The sequence below is a fragment of the Lithobates pipiens genome, unplaced genomic scaffold, assembly GCF_037356315.1.
Source record: "Lithobates pipiens isolate NorthernLeopardFrog02 unplaced genomic scaffold, aLitPip1_a1.2 Scaffold_8, whole genome shotgun sequence".
NCBI lineage: Eukaryota > Metazoa > Chordata > Amphibia > Anura > Ranidae > Lithobates > Lithobates pipiens.
Window position 1 is genome coordinate 376410176 of NW_027507903.1, and position 17183 is coordinate 376427358.

The following is a 17183-nucleotide window of genomic DNA, read 5'->3' on the forward strand; positions in this document are numbered from 1 at the left end:
CTCTCGAATGGGACCTCAATTATGGGCAGAGGGACCAGCGGGCTCTGGAAATGGGTCACCGGAGCGGTCAACTGACAGGTGGAACAAGAGGCACAGTATCTCCTTACCTCTGCTTTCAAGCCTGGCCAGTAAAACTGGTCGGCGATCCGTGCCTCCGTCTTTTCAACTCCCAGGTGTCCCCCTAAAACATAATCATGGGCCAGGTCCAGGACCTTGCGCCTATACTGTTGGGGTACCAATAATTGTTCTACCACATTTTCTCTCACTTTAGTAACCCGATAAAGCAATTCATTACATATTGAAAAATGTGGCCACCGCTCATTAGCACCTGGCTCTTGGGGCTCCCCATTTATTACTACAACCTGTTCCCGTGCCCTGGCCAAAGTGGGGTCCTGCATCTGGGCAGTACCAAATGCCCCCGTGGGAACACCCAAATCTGGCAAGGCAGGGGTAGAGGCCACTTCCTCATCTTCTTCCCCTAGCATTACCTGAAGTGGGGAAGGTTCCCCCCCTCAGTATTCAGGTAGGTCTGTGAACCCCACATTTTGACATCCTTAGCATTTTTATCAACTGAGTCCATATTACGAACATGCGGCATCTCAGGGTTATTACCCTCAACCACAGGAACAGATGGACTAGTTTCTTCCCAGTCTCTGGACCTTTCAGATTTGTCTCTGTCCCCACAGTTTTGCAAATAACGGACAGTCTCGTCCTATGATAATGTCATGTACCAAGTTCTTTACCACCCCCACCTCTTGAGTACCAGTGCCACATGCTGTGGAGATGGACACTGAGATGAGAGGGTACTCTCTAGTGTCCCCATGAATGCACACAACCCGTAAAATTTTTCTTACCGGACCGATCTTCCCAATTACTCTAGGGTGAACCAGGGTTACCATGCTTCCAGAGTCCAGCAAAGCCCATGCAGGGTGGTGGTTTACTTGGACTTCACACTCAAATTTCCCCTCTCCAAGATCAAGATGCATTGTGCACACTTTATGGGCATAAAAAGACCCCCTCCGAAGAACCCCGCATTCCATGGGTTCTTCCTGCAATGGGCAGTGGGCCCGGGTATGGCCCCAGGCATGACATCGCCAACATTGTACATCCCCTCCTCTCCGATCAGGAACAGGTCGCTGAGGGGGTAACGGGTGTGACTCTTGGCCTTCCGGGGTGTTGGTTCCAGGGCTTCTGGGGACATCCTTTCGAAGGGCGGCAGTTGGTCGGAAAGGCCGTGGCAGACTGGGCCCTTGATGCTTGGTGGGGCCAAGCAGATCCTCCACCACTGTATATCGTTCCACCATCTCGACAAGGAGGTTCACGGTTTTGGGGTCTCCATGGCTGACCCACCGTTGAAGGTCATCTGGCAGTGACCTTAAGTATCGGTCCAACACGACCCGCTCCACAATTTGGGGGCCAGACAACACTTCGGGCTGCAGCCATTTTTTTACTAGTTGCACCAGGTCATGTATTTGAGATCGCGGTGGCCGGTCTGAACGATACTTCCATTGGTGCACTCGTTGGGCCCGAACAGCCGTAGTCACCCCCAACCGAGCCAGTATTTCTGCCTTTAGTTTTTGATAATCTTTAGCGTCTTCTGGTGGTAGGTCAAAATAGGCTTTTTGAGGATCTCTGGTGAGGAAAGGAGCAATTAAGCCGGCCCACTGGTCCTGGGGCCACCCTTCTCTCTCTGCCGTCCTCTCAAATGTTGCCAGAAACGCCTCTACGTCATCACTCAGGGACAATTTCTGCAAAAAATGGCTTGCCCTTATGGTCACCTGGTTGCCAGGGGCAACGGCCACTTGTTCACGGCCCTGAGAAAGCTGCTGCACTGCTTCTTTTAAGGCCGCCATCTGAGCCTGCATAACCCCTTGTTGGGTCGCTTGCTGGGCTTCTAACTGGGCCACCAACTCGTTGTGGTGCGTTTTTTGTACCTCCAGCTGGGTTGCTAAGCGCTGATTAAGTTCCTCATGGCGAGTCTGCGCTTGTATATTAGCTAAGGACAGCTGTTTAATTAGCTCCTCCATTGTTTCAGCTTTCAACAGCTTTGCAGCTTTAACCCAGGACATAAATTCACTGTACTGTCCCTTTAAATGTCAGTTCAAATCCAATGCACAAAAAAAAAAAAATAGCAAGAAAAACGCCTGTTACTTTGTCCTGCCCGCATTCCAGCACCACTTGTAATGTTCAGGGGACCAGGTAGATCGCAGGACACAGGTTTTTGACACAACAAGGGGTTTATTAAACTTAAACAGCTTTAAGGCAGCCAAAAACAAAAGGAAAAGGTTTTTAGTCTCACCGACTTGCAAAGTCCAGAATAGCTGTCTTTATCAAAACAGTGCTTGATCTTTTTTTATAAATTCTTTATTTTTTCATCTTTTCTTTCCATAGATTTCACATTACATTTCGTTTTACATCTACAACTTCTTTAACAGCTATAACAGTCTTATAATATTTCAATCCATACCTCAATTCCATGTCATCCTCCCCCCTCCCTCACCCTTCCCTCCCAGAGAAATAAATAGATAAATATACAAACAAGAAAAAAAAAAAAAAAAAAAAGTTTGAATTTTCACTATAATCCCCCCCCTCACTCCCCCCCCCCCACCACCACCCGCCTGCTCTATCATATTTCGAAATGTTTCACATCATACTTTCTCTATAATTTAGATATGGAGCCCAGATCTTCTGATATTTCTCGTCTTGATCTCTCATTGTCATTGTTAAATTTTCCATTTGTTGGATTTCTGCAATTCTCTGAAACCACTGTGCTCTAGCTGGAGGGTTGCTTTTTTTCCACAGAACCGGGATACATGCCCTTGCTGCTATCAATAAATGTCTCAGCAAAGAATTTTTGAATCTTTCTATTGCCATTGGGATGTCCAGCAACAGAAAAGTTGCCGGTTTATCTCCCAGGTCAATTCCTGTAATCCTTACAATAGTATCGGCTACCATCTCCCAGAACACTCTAATTTTTGGACATTCCCAAAATATATGTAATAATGTTCCTTCTGCTCCATGACATCTCCAACATGTCTCTGATATCTGGGGGTAAATTTGATGTAACACTTTTGGTGTTCTATACCACCTAGTAAGGATCTTGTATCCCCCTTCTTGATATCTGCTTGCCATCGAGGCCTTTTGATTAAACAACAGCATCTTATCCTTTTGTTCTGGGGAAAACGTAGTCCCTAAATCTCTTTCCCAAGCCTGTAAAAAGGGCAAATCTTGTGAAGTCTCCTGTTCTATTAACATACTATAAAAATAAGACATCAGATGTCTCAGTTCCTCTCCTTTCAAACAGATCTCTTCAAACTCAGTCAATGCCCTTATTTCTACGTATACCTTTGATTTAGATCTAATAAAGGCTTCTAATTGCCTCATTCTGAAAGGGTCTAGTCCTAATGTCATTCCTTTTTCAATATCTTTTTTAGTCATTAACCGGTTGCCTACCGAGAAATGACAAATTCTACTCATACCTCTATCTTGTATTGTTTTAAACTTTGGATCTGTCATTCCCGGTAGAAATGCTGGGGTACCAAGGATAGGAAGGAGCGGACTGGGAGTTCTTGAAATAGATGTTTTCCTGAATACTCTTTTAGTTATTCGTAATGTCTCCCCTAGTATTGGATGTTTTCTCAATCCCATTGGTATTTCTGTATCTGGAATCCACACTAATCCTTCCAATGGGATATCTGTCGCTCCTTGTTCTGTCTGTATCCACGGTTTTTCGTTTTTAAGCCTACACCATTCCACTACTCTAGTTAAGTGTGAGGCCTCCTGGTATTTTATTGGATCTGGAAGTCCTATCCCTCCTTTTCCTTTGGGGAGTACTAAAATATCTCGGCGTACTCTTGCTGGTTTCCCAGCCCAGATGAACTTCATAAATCTTGATCTAAGATCCTTAAACAAACTTGTAGGGATCTTAATTGGTATAGTTTGAATTATGTATAACAGTCTGGGCATCACATTCATCTTAATAATATTGGTTCTCCCGAACCATGTAAAAATCTCTTTGTCCCATTTTTGAAGATCACTTTTGATCTGTCTTACCAGTGGGATATAATTAAGTTCAAACAGTTCATTTAGATTTTTTGACATTTTTGTTCCTAAGTAACTTATATATGAATTCGTCCATCTAAAATCAAATTGCGTGGACACTGCTTGCAACTGAGGCGAATCCATCTCTACTCCCATTGCCTCCGATTTTCCATAGTTTATTCTAAAGTTGGATATTTTCCCATATTCTCGTAGCTCCATTAGTAAAGATGGGAGAGATGTAATTGGGGACGTTACAAAAAAGATCAAATCATCTGCATAAGCTGCCAACTTCTGATCCTCATTTTTTATTTTTACCCCCCTGATATCCACATTGGCACGTATTTTCCTTAAAAAAGGTTCTATTGTCAAAATGAATATCAGGGGTGAGAGGGGACATCCCTGGCGTGTTCCATTTAAAATGGAGAATGGCTCTGATAATCTGTCATTCACTTTCACCCTAGCACTTGGTTTTAAATATAAGTTTAGGATCCATCTCAGCATCCCCTCCCCCAGGCCTATATGTTGTAGTACTGCTTTTAAGAATATCCAATCCACCCGATCAAACGCTTTTTCTGCATCCGCAGATACTATCACCATTGACTTATGCAATTTTTGTACCAGGTAAATTGTGTTCACCACTCGTTGCGTATTTTCTCTTCCTTCTCTCCCTGGGACGAATCCCACTTGATCTGGGTGTATTAGTTCCGGTATCAAATTTATCAATCTCATGGCTAATATTTTTGTGAACAATTTAAGGTCCACATTCAACAACGAAATAGGTCGGTAGCTGGGACACTGAGAGGGATCCTTTCCTTCTTTCGGTATTACTGTTATATGCGCCAGTAACGTTTCTGTTGGAATTTGCTTCCCTTCCCGTATTGAATTATAAGCTTCCACGAATCTCGGAGCCAATTTCTCCGCGAACATTCTATAATATGACAAAGTAAATCCATCTGGACCTGGTGATTTACCTAATTTCAATATTTTTAATGCTTTTGCAACTTCCTCTAGAGTGATTGGTACATCTATTTCTCTGGCCATTTCCTCTGTTATTTTTGGCATTTCTGTCCTTTCAATATATTCTCTAGCGATCTCTCCTTTTTTTAACTCCTCTGCCAACGTAGACTTCTTTTCCAACTGATATAGCTTCTCATAGTATTCTTTGAATACCTGAGCAATTTTCTCCGATGTATTAACCATTTCATCTCTCTGTGTCTTAATTTGTGTAATTGAATTCCTAGTCGTGCTTTCTCTGAGGGCGTTTGCCAACAGTCTCCCTGGTTTATTCCCAAATTCATAGAATCTCCGTTTCCCTCGAGTTAGCTTTGCTTTCGCTTTATCTATTAATTGGAGATTTAATTTTTCACGCAGACCCTCTAATTTCTGTTCTACTAATTGTGCTTGTGATTTTTTATGTACTGTTTCTAGTTCCCTAATCTCTTTAAGCAAGTTATCAATCGTTTCATTCATTCTGCGTTTTCTATGTGCTCCCATGGATATAAATATTCCTCTCATGACACATTTATGTGCTTCCCATATACAAAAAGGTGTTGTTTCTCCTACTTTATTTGTTGCAAAAAAAACATCCAGTTCTTGTTCTAATTTTACCTTATATTCACTATCCTTTAGTAATGTTTCATTTAACTTCCATTGCCATTCCCTTGGTTCAGCTTCCCCTAATTCAATCACACAACTCGTCGGGGCGTGGTCTGATAGTGTAAATAGGCCAATTGAGGCTTCCACTAGGGATGTAATCACATTCTGGGAGATTAAAATATAGTCAATTCTAGAGTAAGATTTATATTTTGCCGAGAAAAAAGTATAATCTCTGCTCTGTGTGTGAACAGCCCTCCAGCTGTCGATCAGCTGCAGTTCTTGCATCATTCTCTTTACTTTCCTTAATTTGACATAAGATAGATGAGACGAGCCTTTTGATGTGTCTATTATTGGATCCAAAGCCATATTTAGGTCGCCTCCTAACACTAGTATTCCCTCTTTATGTTGTTGAATAATCTGTAAATAGATTTCTAGAGAGGTTACTTGGTTTTCATTTGGCAGATATATATTTACCAATGTCACTTTTTGGCAGCCCAATGTACCTTTTACTATCAGGAGGCGACCTTCCTCATCCATGTATACCCCTTGTTCCTTCCATGGTGTCTGTCTTGCTATTAAAATAGATACCCCACAAGATTTCGAGTTCTGTGAGGTGCTATGATATACCCAGGGGAAATAGTGATCTTTACTCCAAGGGATCCTATCCTTTTTAAAATGAGTTTCCTGTAAGAAAACTATTTGAGATTTAAATCTTTTCAACTCCATTATTAATCGTGTACGTTTCTCTGGGGTGTTTAGTCCCTTAACATTGTATGATGTGAAACTTATTTTAGTCATTTTTATTGTCAGTTCGGGGGGGGGGGGGGGAGGGAAAAAGAGAGGAGACGAAAAATAAATAAATATATAAAAATAAAACCCAATCCACGCCCCAAAACAACCCCTTCTTTCAGATAAATGAGAGACAGATACTATATCCGGAGCTGTCCCCCACGAATAAAAAAAAAAAAAAAAAAAAAAAAAAAAAAAAACCCAACGCCTCCGACTTTTCCTCCACCTGGAGGAGAGGCGTTTAATATGGGGGTGTTAGTGAGCAAAAGAGGAGCGAGTGAACCGCGCCCACAACCAGCGTTCTCCACACTAACAATAATTATTTTTCTACCACATTCATCTTTTTCTTGTTAACATAGACATGATCTTTATCATTATCTTTACTTAATTCTTTACTTTTCACATATTATCTCTATTCTTCCCCTTTATTTCTTTTCCCTTTCTCTTTCTCTTTCCCATCTTCTCTCCCTTCTCTCCCTCCTCCCCCTCATCATTTCTACTGCTACCCCTCTCTTCTTTTCCTTAAGTAAATTACTCTCCCCTCAACCCCCCCCCCCGCTATCAACAGGAAAGGGAGGGCAGGAGGGGAAGATGTGCGGGGGACACAAAAAAACAAAAAACAAAAACAATCTCCCCCTCCCCTCCCCTTCCCCCTCCAAAACCGAGTAAACCTTCACCCCCCCTCTCTATTCACTCTACTTCCCCACCCCACCTCTCCCCCCTAAGGGAGTCCTATTAAATCGATCCACATTTTGTGTAATTTGTGTCATATCCATGCAATCAAAAAAAAAAAAAAAAAAAAAAAAATATATATATGTAAGAAGGCCAGTGTGGTGGCCTGAATTTATGGGAGGAGCCCGGAGGGTATTTAACCAGCCCGCTCGCCTGTGGTCTTTGTCGGTTTCCGGTGCGCGGCACTACGTCACTAGGCCGACGGCTCGTGTTTCGTTTTCATCCGGACAAAACGTCTCTCTCGTGGTTTTCTTTCCCGTTCGTTTGTACAACGTCGCCGGCTCTGTACAACGTCGCCAGCTCGACTGCCGCAGGTAAGGGTCTCGATTGACCTTCCTGTACTATTCTTAGTGTCGTTAAAACCTGAAATATCGAATCGTTCGTTATGATACCGGTTGTTATCACTCAATACGCTCCAATTTCGCAGCGCCCTTCATTTCACGGGCGTCATTTCGGTAGATATTGCTGGTAGGAAAAACTGCACTGTTTTAGTACTTGTTATATAGTCTCGTTACTGTGTTCCACAGTCAAAATCGTTGCCAGTCGTGTCTCACGGCACAACGACTCCTACCTCTGCCATAGCTGGCTCACGTAGGTCATTTCATCATTTCACTCATTTCTGTTACGCACGGCGCTCCGGTTCGAATCCAGTCGCATCCGCTAAATGCGCCGATTCATTCCGGTGTGCCCCTAACTGCTTGGCCGCATTTCAGTACATGCTCCAGAGCTCGTTCGTGGCTAATCGATCGGGTCTCTGTCATGGGAATTCATTTCACTGTCACCTAGTACGTTCAAATCGAAACCAGTCGCAGTTCTCGAACGCACAGGTTCGATCGACGTGTCCCAGTTACGTTGGCCTCATTTCGGTACATGCTCCAGAGCTCGCTCGTGGCTAATCGATCGGGTCTCTGTCATGGGAATCATTTCACTGTCACCTAGTACGTTTGAGTCGAAACCAGTCACATTTTTTCAAGAAAACGCACAGGTTCGATCGACGTGTCCCCAGTTACGTTGGCCTCATTTCGGTACATGCTCCAGAGCTCGCTCGTGGCTAATCGATCGGGTCTCTGTCATGGGAATCATTTCACTGTCACCTAGTACGTTCGAGTCGAAACCAGTCACATTTCTCAAGAAAACGCACAGGTTCGATCGACGTGTCCCAGTTGTGTCGGCCTCATTTCAGTACATGCTCCAGAGCCCGCTCGTTGCTAAGCGATCGGGTCTCTGTCATGGGATCATTTCACTGTCACGTATCACGTTCCGATACGAATCCAGTCGCGTCTACGACGCACCAATTCGTGCCGGCGTGCCCCAGGTATTTCGGCCTCATTTCAGTACATGCTCCGGAGCCCCGTTCGTTGTCAGTCGCAATCGCGGCACGACCGATTCGGGCCTCTGTCATGGCAAACTTTTGTCACTCATTTCACTGTCACTTACCGCGCTCCGATTCGAATCTAGTCGCATCCGTGATGCACCGATTCGTTTCGGTGTGCCCCAGTTGGTTACGGCCTCATTTCAGTACATGCTCCAGAGTCAGGATTCATTATTGGTTGCAGGTTTCGGTTCTCTGATTCATGACTCTGTCATGGGAAATCAATTTCACTGTCACGTAGGACGTCCGATACGAATCCAGTCGCATCTACGATGCACCGATTCGTCCCCGGCGCGCCCAGGTATTTCAGCCACATTCCAGTACTTGCTTTAGAGCATGCACGATTAACGGATAGTCGCAACAGCGGCACGACCGACTAGTGCCTCTGTCATGGCAATCAAATAAATTTCTCCACCGCGTACCGCGCTCCGTTTCGAATCCAGTTGCATACATGCACCGATTCGTTACGGTGTGCCCCAGTGCTTTAGCCTCATTTCAGTGCATGCTCCAGAGTCCGGTTCGTCATCAGTCACAGTCACGGCATGACCGGCTTATGCCTCTGTCATAACAGGTTTTCATTAAATGGACTTATGGCAATCGTTGCAAGCACGCATTCAAGCATAGACTTCTTGCAATCTTTGCATACACGCGTCCAAGCATGGACGCACACAAGCGTACACTTCTTGCAATCATCGCAAACACGCATCCTAGCATGGACCTCTTGCAATCGTTGCTAGTACGCAGTCAAGCATGGACGTCTTGCAGTTGGTGCGAGCACGCATACAGGCCTGGACTTCTCGCAATCGTTGCAAGCTCGCATTCAAGTGTAGACTTCTTGCAAACGTGGTGAGCACGCATTCAGGCATGGACGTCGTACAGTCGTTGCAAGTTCGCATACAAGCGTAGATTTTTGCAATCGTTGCAAGCACGAATCCAAGCATAGACTTCTTGCAAATCATTGCAAGCACGCATCAAGCATAATCTTCGTGCAATCGTTGCAAGCTCGCATTCAAGCATGGAAGTCTGGCAGTCATAGCAAGCACGCATACAATAATAGACTTCTTGCAATCATTGCAAACACGCATCCATGCGTAGACTTCTTGCAGTCATTACAAGCATGCATCCAAGCGTAGATTTCTTGCAATCGTTGCAGGCACGCATCCAAACATAGACTTCTTGCAATCATTGCAAGCACACATTCAGGCATAGACCTCTGGCAAATCATTGCTAGCACGCATTCGAGCATAAGACCTCTTGCAATCATTGCGAGCAGATGTCCAGGCACAAACTTGTTGCAATCATTGCTAGCAGGCAGTTCCGGCTGGCTCAATAGATTGCTTTGGGAAAACCTGGATACTTTCCTAAATGTACATTGTAACGGGGTGCTTATTTTATAGGTATAGTTGATCCAGGGAAAATCCGATTGCCTCTCGGGGGATCAGGAAGGAATTTTTTCCCTGCTGTAGCAAATTGGGCCATGCTCTGCTGGGGTTTTTTGCCTTCCTCTGGATCAGCTGTGGGTGTAGAATTGGGTGTGTCGGGTTGGGCGATATTCATTTGTTTGATTTGTGGTTAGGACTGGATGGACTTCCGTCTTTTCCGACCTGGCTACCCACGTATCTTACCATAACTTCTTGCGTTCGTTGCAGGCACGCGTCCTGGCATAACTCCTTGAAATCATTGCAGGCACGCATCCTGGCATAACTTCTAGCAATCATTGCACACACGCATCCTAGCAGAACATCTTGCAATCATGGCTAGCACGCATCCTGGTGTAACTCCTTGCAATCGTTGCAGGCACGCATCCTAGCACAACATCTTGCAATCGTTGCAAGCACGCATCTTGGCATAACATCTTGCAATCGTTGCAAGCACGCATCTTGGCATAACATCTTGCAATCGTTGCAAGCACGCATCTTGGCATAAACATCTTACAATCGTGGCAAGCATGCACCCAATCACATGTTCAAGCACAACTCCTGCAGTCTTCGCAAAGCACATGCGATAATACGAATTTCTCACAGTCACTATGAACACATTTCCAGTGACAAACTCCCACGCAATTGTCGCAAGCACACGTTTAAATAGGATAGTTGAGTTCAACCTCCATCCAGCACCTGGATCGTGTCGACACACGCAACTGGCTTCTTCCTGTAACACGCTCAGGCTTTACCTAGCCAGCGTTCAGCATTTCTCATCCTTACAGGGCCCGGAGAGCCACCTGTCTTTATGGCTCATACAGCAAGATCCCCACTTCGAGGCATCCAGAGGCATCACCCATAGCCAACGGAAACGCTCGCCCATCACAACTGCCATCTTTAGGGACATGAAATCCTCGCATATTTCCCAGTCTGGTCATCCAAGCGGCCATCTACGTGGCCCTTTGTGGTTTTCCATGGCCTAGCCAATTTATTGTTGGGAGCACTGGCAGCCAGGTTCTACACAGACACTACCTGACGAATGTTCAAATCTGCCATACGGGCCATTCCCCAGGATCGATCTTTATGTCACGCCTCCTGGTCCTCCTCTCACGGACACAGGACCCTTCTCAGATCCTTAATTTAGATGCCGTGGCAATAGCAGACCTGTCAATGTCGGAAGGTTCCTTACTGCATGGATCGATGTATCGGTGTTTAAACCGTCTACGATGCCCCTGTCGCCCCCGGTAGTGACAGATGCCACAGCCTCCACAGGCTTCGCGGGAATTTTTGGCCACCACTGGTTTACAGGACCATGGCATCAGGGATACTCCTAAACCCCGGTTTACCTGGACTTCCTCCCTCTTCAGGCTATACCCGGTCATGACAGCCTCTCGTATCTGGGGTCATGTCAGGACAGGACAGGCGGTGGTTTTCACCACCGACAACTGGGCCGAGGCTCATCTGGTTATTGAAGCCAGGTCTGGACCGCTCTCGGTTGTGTCCTTCCTGCGCAGACTGCTGCAGTTAGCCCGGTGGCACCAGTTTAATGTCCATTGTATGTTCATTCCAGGCCTTTAGCAATCCCGCAGGCCAAGTTTTGCATAGTCGTCACTTGGCTCGCTACCAACTTCATTTCATCCTCCTCCTTGCAGTGTCTAAAACCCAGCAATCTGACTCCAGGATGGACGTCCATTTCTATAGAGAAGCAGGGCTTGGTATCAAGTAACCGTACTCGACTACCTACTGTCACTCCTACCGGAACGCGTAGACTCTTGTTCCCTGTTGCTTTCGTGCCAACACTTGTGTACCTGCCAGTTCCCCGAACACATGGGGTTCTTCTACACAGCCTACACCTCGACCCCGGTCCATACCCTGGACACTCTTAGTGTTTGAGCACCCTTGGCAGCATGTTGGCGTGGGTCCCAAGTCACGTCATTGAAAGACTAAGCAGTTGGGACCCTGCCTACCTCGCCCGGTACATTCCCAATCCTCGGGTGGAAATGGCACAAGCGTTCACCAAACTTGCTCAACTAATTAAGCTAAAACTAATAAACTGCACCCCTACCTGAATGTTTTGCCCCCTTATTTTGGTATACCGACCATCAGATCAGGGCACACTTCAGGTCCATTTCATGTGGTTAATCTTATGGTAGAGGCTACTTGTTCATATCCGTATTGGCCATAGGGCTTTGACCATAAGTAAGAAGGCCAGTGTGGTGGCCTGAATTTATGGGAGGAGCCCGGAGGGTATTTAACCAGCCCGCTCGCCTGTGGTCTTTGTCGGTTTCCGGTGCGCGGCACCCACCCTCCCTTCCCCTTTTCAGGGCATTTCTCAAATTCATTTCTCTTCACACATATTAATTTCTAATCTAGGGTATGCCCCCTTATTTTGGTATACCGACCATCAGATCAGGGCACACTTCAGGTCCATTTCATGTGGTTAATCTTATGGTAGAGGCTACTTGTTCATATCCGTATCGGCCATAGGGCTTTGACCATAAATATATATATATATATATATATATATATATATATATATATATATATATATATATATATATATACATATATATATATAAACCATAAGGATACTTATAATTTCCTTTCCCATCTCCTCCCCCTACCACATCCCCTATCTTAAATCCAAAACCGTGTATATCAGAGTGCACACATTATCTCACACTTCCATTTTACCATCCCACCCTCCTCCCAATCCCTTTAACCTACCATACCCACTTCTCCATTTGTAAGAAGTCCTATTAGATCACTCTACACAAAAAAAAAAAAAAAAAAAAAAAAAACACAATCTCCCCCTCCCCTCCCCCATCCCCTCCCCCATCCCCTCCCCTTCACCCTCCACAACCGAATAAGCCTTCACCCCCCTCTCTATTCACTCTACTTCCCCATCCTACTTCTCCCCTCCAAGGGAGTCCTATTAAATCAATCCACATTTTGTGTCATTTGTGTCATATCCGTGCAATCACAAAAAAAAAATAAAAAATAAAAAAAAATAAAAAAAAATATATACATATATATATATATATACACACATACATATATGCATACATACACATATATATACATACATAAACCAAAAAAATACTTATAGTTTCCTTTCCCATCCCCTCCCCCTACCACATCCCTTAACATAAATCCAAAACCGTGTATATCAGAGTGCACACATTATCTCACGCTTCCATTTTACCATCCCACCCTCCTCCCAGTCCCTTTAACCTACCATACCCACATTCTCCATTTGTAAAAAATCCTATTTAGATCACTCTACTTTTTATATGTGTATCATACAAAAAATAAGTAAATAAATAAATAAATAACTAAGAAAAAAAAAAAAAAAAAAAAAAAAAAATTATATAATATACTCTATTATCGCCCTTCATCTACGTTTCATATTCCTTATTCGTGCAAAAAAAAAATAAAAAAAAAAAAAAAAATCCACATTGCCTCTTTCCACCGCACAGCAAAACATGCCTCCATCTACCCCTCTGAGACGCAGGGAGGGAGGAGAAAAAAAAAAAAAAAAAAAAAAAGGAGATAAAAAATACAAAAAATAAACACACAAATCCCAGAGATAATATTTATCGGGGAGAAAAAATAAATAAATAAATAAATAGAAAAATAAAGAAAGGGGGAGTCCCAAAATCAAAAAATTAATTGGGGGAGGAGGTCCTTTGCCTCTTAATACAGGGTCTATCTTTTCTTCTACTTCTTCTACTTCAGCTTCACTTTGGTGATCCACAGCTTGGTCCCTCTGATTGGTCCCTCCTTTCTACCATTCTGTTCTTCCTTTTATTCGGGAAATCTTTCTCTTCTCCTATTATCAAGGGGTCTTTCCAGTTAGGTATCTCAATCATCTCTGATCCCAGAAATTGAAACAAATCGGGTAACTGCTTATGGTCGTATAGAGAAAACATTAGTCCTTCTTTTTTAATTATCAATGAAATTGGGTACCCCCATCGATATGTTGCCCCCTTAAGTAGCACATGGTCTAATAATGGCTTCAACATTCGGCGTCTGTCTCTCGTCTGTCGGCAAAGGTCTGAATAGATTTGTATCTCATGTTTATCAAACTCGACTGGGCTCTTTCTCCAAGCCGCTCTTATTATCTCCTCTTTCGTTTTATAAAAGTGTACTCTGCAGAGAACGTCCCTGGGAGCTTTCATGGCTATTTTCTGAGACACCGGAATCCTATGCACACGATCAAGCTCAATCTGCGTATCAGGGGGATTACCCAGCAGTTCATTAAAAATATTCAGTAATACTCCTCTTAGCTCTGTAGCTGACACCGTTTCTGTAATACCTTTTATCCGCAGATTATTCCTTCTGCTTTTATTCTCAAATTCCTCCAAATGTAGCTGCATAGTAGTCATTCTCTGCGATTGCTCTATACATTTTTTCTCTAGTTCTTCCATCCGTATTTCTACTTTATTTTGGGATAATTCACAGTTATGCAATTTATAGTCTATTGCCTCTATTTTCTTCCGTACCTCACCCACTTCCTCCTTTAATGGACCCAGCAGATTACACATTAATGCCTGTATATCATCCTTTGTGGGTAGGGCTTGAATCAACTGTCTAAGCCCCTGTTCCCCTCCTCCCATCTCTTTTAAATCTGTGCTTGTTACTGGTGCCTGATATATCTGCCGGTCTGTTTCTGACATTTTCTGGACTGAGGCAGGGATATTATCTGAAAGTGGATACAAGACTGACCTTTCACTTTCGTTTTGATCCGGCCGTCCTCCTCTTATGCACTTCTCCGTCTGTGCAGAGATATCTTTAGCCTTCGCTATCTCCTCTGTGTCCCAGCTCTGCATAGGGTTAATGCCAGTATACAAAACTGTCTTTGAAGAGAGGAATGCAGTATCACATGCCGGGGTTTGCGAGGATTTAATGATCTTAGCTGTGTCAGCTGTCACGCCACTCTCCTCTCTTCCCCCGCTCTTCACCGTCCTAGTCTTTAGCTTTTCCTCCTCCTCCACCGCTGTACCCCCTCCGCTCTTCACCAGATACCTCGTGATATATGAGCGGACAGGAGCATTCAGCTGCTTTGTCTTCCGCCCACGGCCCGGCATGAACAGAGAGTCTCTCCGGTCCGCTGCTGTGTAATACACGCTGTCTGTAAGCACGGTCACCGCTCACACGAGCCTCCTCACTCCTCCATGCTCAGCACACACCCCCCGGAAACGGAAGTCTTTAGGCGGTGTAAATCCTCTCTTGGCACCAAAACAGTGCTTGATCTTGATGGCAGGTAGCTTCCCCTGCAAGTAGCCTTCCAAGCAGGACGCTGCTGTCCACGTCTGTTGTTGCAACAACCCAAAACAAACACCATCCACCATGTCTTCTCCACTCCTCCACACCCATCTACCACTTCCTGTCTTGTTTTTAAAGACACTTCCTCTAACAGGTGGGTTAATCAATTTTATTCCCTTAAAGAGACCACAAACCAAATAGAGGGGAAATATAGCGTCCTTCCAGGACCCAGCCACGGCGTCCTGTACAATATATATATATATATATATACACACACACATATATACATATATATATATATATATATATATATATATATATATATATATATATATATATATATATATATATATATATATATATATATACACACACATACACATGTTTTGTTTTAAAGGTGGATTTAGCATTTGCTAACCTTTCCCCGGATGTGTCATTTTTATTTTCAATCTCTTGACCATCTTTCACTGTGGTTGGGCTTATTGTATATCATTGCATATCTCTGGTATACCATAACAAATATTCATTTGTAATATACTAAATTATTTTCCCTCTCCTTCCACAGTGATTTGTCTTATGGAGTTACATGTATTGGTGTCCTTTGTGAGTTCTTTGCCTTATTGGCTACTCAGTCTACATTTGCTTATCCACGTGGCTTACAATCCACTTCCCAGTGATTGGACAGAGGTTGCTCTCCCCCTTTTCGCCATTTCGCATTTCTCATACCGCCCAGTGTACTTACTCTGGTCACCATAGTGGTGAGTGATGCCTTTTGTTGATAGGGTTTTTTTTTTTTTGTTTTGTAATTTTTCCTTTACTTGGATATCCTCATTTATTTTTTTGTTTTTATTGATACAGATATTAAATGCCATGTGATTTCGTTTTTTAGATTTCCTGTTTTCTGCTTGATGCAAATTATTTATACCCCTGATGAAGAGAATTTATCTAAGATCTCGAAACGCGTTGGGTTGCTGTCTTCTGTCCACTGCAGGGTGTTGTCACACAGTTGGACGGAGGAAGTATAAAATTTAACAGGATCAACTATATACATATGTGTTATTGTTATTTTTGTTCGAATACACATGAAATGTATATTGTACTTAATGTTATCACTTTTTAATTATTATTAAATTATCAATTATTATTTCTTCTTGATGTAATTTTGCATATCTTGTTTGGCCACCTACCCCTGTTAAAGTCCTCTCCCTAGAGGAGTACATGTTTTTTCAATTGTTCTATCTATTAGGATGGGGTTTAGGTGGGCCCTACTAGACTTGTGATTCATAGCACCTTGTTCAATTTGCTGTAAATGATTTGCAACAAAGAATGTCTCATACTGAACACAAAATGGACAATGCATTCTCTGCTCATGATAATTTTGTAGAAGCCTATAAAGAACAACATAATTATATACAAAAAATGGCAGCCCAATTGGCAGATTTGGAAGACCGTTCACGCAGGAATAATACAACATTCTGCGGTATTCCAGAATCCATTTCTACTAATCATCTTCAAAGATTTATACGCCAAATGCTACGCACCTTAGTGCCCAAAGCGACTGACATGGAACTGTCAATAGACAGAGCGCATAGACTGACCAAACCAACTTTCCTTACAGATACTGTACCGAGGGACGTACTGAATTCATTATTACCATATAAAAGAAGAAGCCATGCACGCTATACGTGAAAACCCACAATTAAGGGGGCAATTTGTGGGCATTGCTTTATACACATATTTATCACAAGCCACTATACAGCATAGAAAGAAGCTTCTTACTATCACAAATGCCCTAAGAAATCACAATATCACCTATAGATGGGGGACCCCATCTAAACGAACGGTTACACACCTGGATAAAACAATCAACATATTCTCGCTGAAATACAGCCTCCGATTTCTTAAAGAATGGAGGATCCTACCAGCTGACAAACCCGGAGGAAAACAGACGTGAACCATCTAAA

At 43.5% G+C, this 17183-nt stretch overlaps 1 protein-coding gene and 1 long non-coding RNA gene across 3 annotated transcripts in view; one reads left to right on the plus strand and one right to left on the minus strand.

The window, feature by feature from the left end:
• Positions 1-17183, minus strand: part of SLC23A1 (solute carrier family 23 member 1) — a 1056923-nt gene that overhangs the window by 390242 nt on the left and 649498 nt on the right. The window lies entirely within an intron of this gene.
• Positions 14014-16365, plus strand: LOC143964022 (uncharacterized). The gene is made up of 3 exons (XR_013271065.1): positions 14014-15373; positions 15785-15977; positions 16109-16365. It is a non-coding gene; the product is annotated as an uncharacterized LOC143964022 (long non-coding RNA).